The sequence below is a fragment of the Octopus sinensis genome, linkage group LG6, assembly GCF_006345805.1.
Source record: "Octopus sinensis linkage group LG6, ASM634580v1, whole genome shotgun sequence".
NCBI lineage: Eukaryota > Metazoa > Mollusca > Cephalopoda > Octopoda > Octopodidae > Octopus > Octopus sinensis.
Genome location: NC_043002.1, coordinates 37,336,269 through 37,342,785, shown reverse-complemented (window position 1 = coordinate 37,342,785; position 6,517 = coordinate 37,336,269). Strand labels below are relative to the sequence as shown.

At 35.4% G+C, this 6,517-nt stretch overlaps 1 protein-coding gene across 1 annotated transcript in view; it reads left to right on the top strand.

The window, feature by feature from the left end:
- LOC115213213 (voltage-dependent T-type calcium channel subunit alpha-1G-like) overlaps window positions 1-6,517 on the top strand; it is an 865,045-nt gene that overhangs the window by 113,007 nt on the left and 745,521 nt on the right. The gene's annotated exons all lie outside the window — the stretch shown is intronic.

Sequence of the window (6,517 nt, the reverse complement as noted above, 5' to 3'; positions counted from 1 at the left end):
ACAATCATCATCATTGAACGTCCGCTTTACATGCTAGCATGGATTGGACGATTTGACTGAGGACTGGCAAACCAGATGGCTGCACCAGGCTCCAATCTGATCTGGCAGAGTTTCTACAGCTGGATACCCTTCCTAACGCCAACCATGCTGAGAGTGTAGTGGGCTTATATGTGCCACCAGCACGAGGGCCTGTCTGGTGGTATTGGTAACAGCCACACTCAAATGGTATTTTTTTACATGCCACCTGCACAGGAGTCAGTCCAGCGACGCTGGCAATGACCTCACTCGAATGTTTTGCTCACGTGCCACTGGCACAAGTGCCAGTAAGGCGACGCTGGTAACGATCATGCTCAAATGGTGCTTTCTACATGCGGCCGGCACGGAAGCCAGACACCTGCTGTGGCAGTGATCCTGCTTGGATGGAGCTGTTAGCGCTCCACTGGCATGGGTGCCAGTCACTGAATTTGGTTCAATTTCGATTTCACTTGCCCCAATCATATCATCAAACTCTCAAAGTCACAAGATAATGTGTGATGAATTCAAAACAATATGAATGAAGAAGCATTACATTTGATAGTGTGATCTGAATACCAAAGGGTTAAAGGAACTTAATAGAGCTTCAAAGATTGTGACCATTAACGTCTTTACCTATTTTGTATCATGGAACAAAGAAAATTCTACTTCCTTATTCTACTTTTATATTCTGAAAACTCAAGGACCAAGAATCCAACTAACTTTAAATAATATGCAACATTATCTGTAGAGCTAATCTATCTTCCAATGGATCCCATAAATGTATGTTTTGCCTAAGTTCCAGATATAGAAGCAACCAATAGCATCCTTCAACAGAAAAAAATAAATTGTTATCTAACCATTAATATCAGAGTACTTTCTGTCTGGAATATTTCCAGGTATCTGAACACTAGATCATATGAAATAAATTATGCAAATCAGATCTTACAATCCACATGGAGTAATTTCTTTTGCATATTCTAAAGGTTTTTACAGTTTTTCTTTTACATTGTAGTTCAACCTTTTCTTCCTTGCTTGCAATAGCTTTGGCCATGTGACCTACTTCAAACAATAAGGACGCTTTTTTTTTTAATACTGTTCTGCTGGGAAATAGTACTTCTGCACACCTGTATTTCACTCATGCATATAACTCGTAGTAGCAAAAGTGTGATCCATCAGTTTTTGACTTAATATTATAATAAACAGGACTTGCACATTCTCTTTGTTTTACTTTCATGAACTATGTCATGGCTGGATCTGCAATTATGATCTACTGAATTATAATAGAAACACAGCAAGGTATATCCTTACTTGAGTTATTGTGATATACACAAACAACAACTTGAGCTAGCAAGGTTTACTGTGTGTTTCATCTGCATTTTATATCACATTGTGTGTGTGTATGTGTGTATTATTTAAAATTACTTGATTTGACACCATGTCACATATAGTTTTGCAGGCCTCTAACAGAAAACTCTCTTTCAGGCTTTAGATTACCAAATATATATATATATATATATATATATATATATATACATATATATATACATGTGTGTGTGTTTTTTTCTTTTTCTTTTCTTTTACTTCTTTCAGTAATTTAACTATCCATGCTTGAGCACCACCTTTATTTGAAGAAATTGACCCCCGACTTATTCTTTGTAAACCTAGTACTTATTCTATTGGTCTCTTTTGCCAAGCTATTAAGTTACAGGGATGTAAGCACCCCAACATAAGTTGTCAGACACAGACACACAAATACATACATACATATATATATATATATATATATATATACAACAGGCTTCGTTCAGTTTCCTTCCAGCATGTCCACTCACAAGGCATTGGTCAGCCCGAGGCTATGGTAGAAGACACTTGCCCAAGGTGCCACACAGTGGGACTGAACTCAGAACCACGTGGTTGGGAAGTAAGCTTTTTACCACACAGCCACTCTTGTGTCTATATATGAATATGTGTGTGTGTGTGTGTGTGTGTGTGTACTTTATTGATAAAGTTGCAAAGACATCACAAAAGCATATTACTCTACCTCTGGTGTTCGAGTGCTATTTTTGTCACCTTATTTCACATTTATGTGCTTATTCTGGTACATATATATATATATCATCAACCACATACACTTAATGTATATGCTTCATGTATTTGCCAGTGGGTTGCAATTTGGCATGGTGGCCAAATTCTCTCTCAGAGAATGTCATGGACAGGCAAGATAACTCACCTCTAATCTCATCTAGGCGTGATAGACATCGATGTTTCTCCATTTTTGCGGTTTATCAATATCATGTACCCAAACAGGATCAGAAATGAATCACTTTGCCAGTCCATGACTTATATGCATATAGCGTGCAAACTATATATATATATATATATATATATATATAGAGAGAGAGAGAGAGAGAGAGAGAGAGATGGTTCAATATTTATTTTTGTATGAATATTTAAAGCCTGACATTAGAAATGGTTCATCATTGTCTACACTAATCACAGTTTCATTAATAGGTCTCTGCTTCCTCTCCAATATAAATTGAGAGAAGGGAATATCTGTCAATGTATATTATTATTTATTTGATGATTCTCATCTATTCTTCATGTAACTGAAACTCAATCTGGCTTTTGCAGTCATTTCCTCTTCCAGAAGAAATCTGATTTTTCTTTTTGTTTTTTATTTTTTTGTCAGCATTTTTTTAACCCCTTTTTTTATATAATCTGTTATTGTGTTTATGTACTTTCAGTTTCAAGGGCATGATACGTTATGTGTGTGTGTGTGTGTGTGTGTGTGTGTGTGCATATACAGATGCTGATTAGTTGGCTGAACAAGTGAATACAAGCATTTACTACAGGTGGATTTGTTGATAAAAGGATATATTAATTTTGTATGTATTAGTAGTTTTGTATGAAATAGGTTGGCACTTCCTTTATTATTATTATCATTATTATCATCATCATTATTATTATTATTATTATTATTATTGTTGTTGTTATCATTATTATTGAGTGAGAGAGCAGTGCATGCTATCAAAGGGACACTGGGTAAAATATACGGAGCTCAATATACCCATCATGACTACTCGTCTGATAAAGGTATGCTGAGCTCATGCATCACTACTATGTGTGCGCAACATGGTGATCTCATATTGAGATAAACTGGAGCTTAACATACTTTTCTGGCCTTCCCACTTTTGTTAAATTCTCTAACCTATGCCAACATGGAAGATGGACGCAAAATTGAAATGATGATGATGATGATGATGAGGATGATGATGATTAAAGGTAGTGTATGGATTGGTAGAGTCATTAGAGCATCAGCCAATGCACATGCAGTATTTAGTTACGAGCTTTTAGTTTTCAGTTCAAATCTGACTTATGTCTGTTTTTGCCTCTGTTCCTTTCACTTTATTGCTTTGGCAGCCTTTCTAGCCATGAGCAGATATGGACACACTCTCAGTCCTACAAGCATTGACTGAGTAGAACATCCAGGCTGAATAAATGAAAGAAGGAAAGAGGTTCACTAGCAATCGTCTGGTGCTCATTTCAGTAAATTGGTGCAACAGGAAATGATGGACCTTACTCAAGAACACAACACACTTCTTAGTTCAGGAATCGAACTCTTTATGATCAAGAATCAGTCAACCTCACCACAAAGCTACAGCTTCTCCCATTCTCTAATATCTATGCCCTTCTATGCTGGCCTCTAACATTTCTTTCTTTCAATATATAGTGTATAACAGTTTATATCATTCAAAACATAATTTATGATAGCTATATCCTTGATTATGTACTTCTGCAATTAGCATCTGTGTACTTTCAGAGAGCTTACAATTCCTATCTTTCATAAATTTATCTTTATCACTTTAAAGTATTGTTTTCACAATAGTATGTCAACTAGTTCACCCTGTTTCATAAGAGCAATGTTGACTAGTTCACTACAGTTCATGATAATATATTGACTAGTTCACTGTTTTACACAGTATGTTGATATCATGTTGACTAGTTATTCAGAATCTTTAAAGTACCCATTCATCTTTCAGAAAGTCTAATTTTACTTTTCTCATTACCTGCTTGTCTTTTAATATATTAAACTGTCTCCAAAGTTTTAAACAGGAGCTTCTTTTAATAGTTAGCCAAGGTAATGGCTTCTCAGCTGAATAAACCACAAATTAATGCTGTCCAACACACATACATATAAATAGGTGTGCATGTGTGTGCTTACAAAAGATAGTAGGAATGGAAAATAGATGCACAGAATTATTACATTGCAGAATGAAGCAATCTTACAGCGCCACATCAAATCTGAAATAATGCTAGTTAAAAAGAATATTTCAAGACTAAAAATATAGTCTTTTGGTATATATATATATTCTAAATGCCAGTCAAATAACCATTCACATAGAAGAAATATGTGCTTATTTAAATAATTTCATGCATGTGATGGTATCTGCGCATGAGTAAATCTTGTTCTGTGTTTGTATGCAGAGCTAATGTAAGTAATAAATATGTTTATATTATATGCATGTGTGTCTGCACACATACAAACATATACATATATAGATATATGCACACAAACACACACACACATAAATATATATATGCATATAACAACAGATGAGTAATGTGTCAATTCACTACAGCTGTTTCCAACAAACTTTTAATTGATTAATGGAGACATTACATCATTAGAACCGCTTTCATCATGTGAATATATATACACACACACACATATATATTTATACACACACTCACATGTATGCATGTTTGTATGTATGTGATGTATGTGTTTATATTGGTCTTGAGTTCACTCACTTTAAGCAAGTGTCTTCAATTATTGTGCCAGACAGACCAAAACCTTGTGAATGATTTAGATAGAAATTGAAAATAAGCTTGTTGTGCACATGTATATGTATGTGTGTATATATATATATATATATATATATGTGTGTGTGTGTGTGTGTGTATCCTTTATTAAGAAATCTGGGTTTGAGTGTTAGACAAAGGACGTATATAAAACAAATCAAAATATGAGAGATTGTTTATAAGATATGTAGATGCACCACCTTACATATGTTTCATTAACTTAAGGTGATTTTCAGTTACATAATGCATATTACATAACAAAGACAAATTGTCCAATGTTACTAATTGTTTTAGGCACCTATGTAGTCACAGATAAACATAGACATATTCTTCACCCCTTCAAACTTGAACCGGCTGAACATCCAGGATGTGACACCTGGAGGGGGAGTTTGTTGCACCTGCACCATGTCTTTTACTCATTCACACAAAACCATGCACCAAGGAATTGGGGGTGTTACGCTCATGGTCGTAATTTACAGACATAGCTGTATGGTAAGAAGTTTGCTTCCCAACTAAATGGCTCCAGGTTCAATCTCATTGCATGGCACCTTGGGCAAGTATCTTCTACTACAAGCTCAGGCTGGTCAATGCCTTGTGAGTGGATTCAGTAAACAAAAACTGAAGGAAGCCCATCACACAGACACACACACAATATATACATATGTGTATATATGTATGTATATATATCTGTGTGTGTGTGTCTTTGAGTCTGTGTTTGTTTCCCACCACTTCTTGACAAGTGGTGTTGGTATGTTTATGCCTCCATAACCTAGCAGGTCAGCTAAAGAGTGGATTTTCCTCACATATTTCCTTATTTATATATATAAATATATATGTGTGTGTGTGTGTGTGTGTATGTATATGTATACATGACGTCATGATAGATCGTTAGCCACTACACACACTTTTTCTCTCCTTGTTTTTTCTGTGTACCTTTCTGTAGAAGAGCATAGGCTCGAAACGTAAAAGACTTTTTCTATTCCTGAGCATTATACTAATACATCTGTTTGTTTTGTTCACCACCTGACTTCGTCTTTTGTTTTTTTTTTCATAAACTCTCCCTATATATATATATATATACCAGTGGTTTTCATGTTCAAAATCTTTGCTACTGTCATCCTCCAAACTTTCGTTTTTTGTACACATGCATACACACACAAACGCATGCACACACACACACAAGCACATATGTGCATTAAGTCATTATATCAGCAAACGACAGTTGAAATGCTGTTAATTTATGTTTGGATATTAAACGACACTTACATAAGATCTTCGCTCTCTACAAAGCTTAGGACATTCATAACTTTTCTCCAATGTCCTCAGATCTGTGCTGTCTTTTCTGCTTTTCTCCAGTTGGATCCCTGCTTCCTTGCTGCACCCTTTCAGATTTTACTGCCCCACATTGTATCATAACCATTTGCTTACAGTTGGTGGTCCATCGAATTTGAAGATGACCCTCTTCTTCATTTATAGGTTATTTAGTAAAGGCACATGGCTTAGTGGTTAAGATACTTGGTTCATGATTGTAAGATCAGTTCTATTCCTGGCAGTGCATTGCATCCTTGAGTAAGATACTTTATTTCACATTGCTCAAGTCACTCAGCAAGCAAAGCATAAGTAGCACTTGTATTTCAAA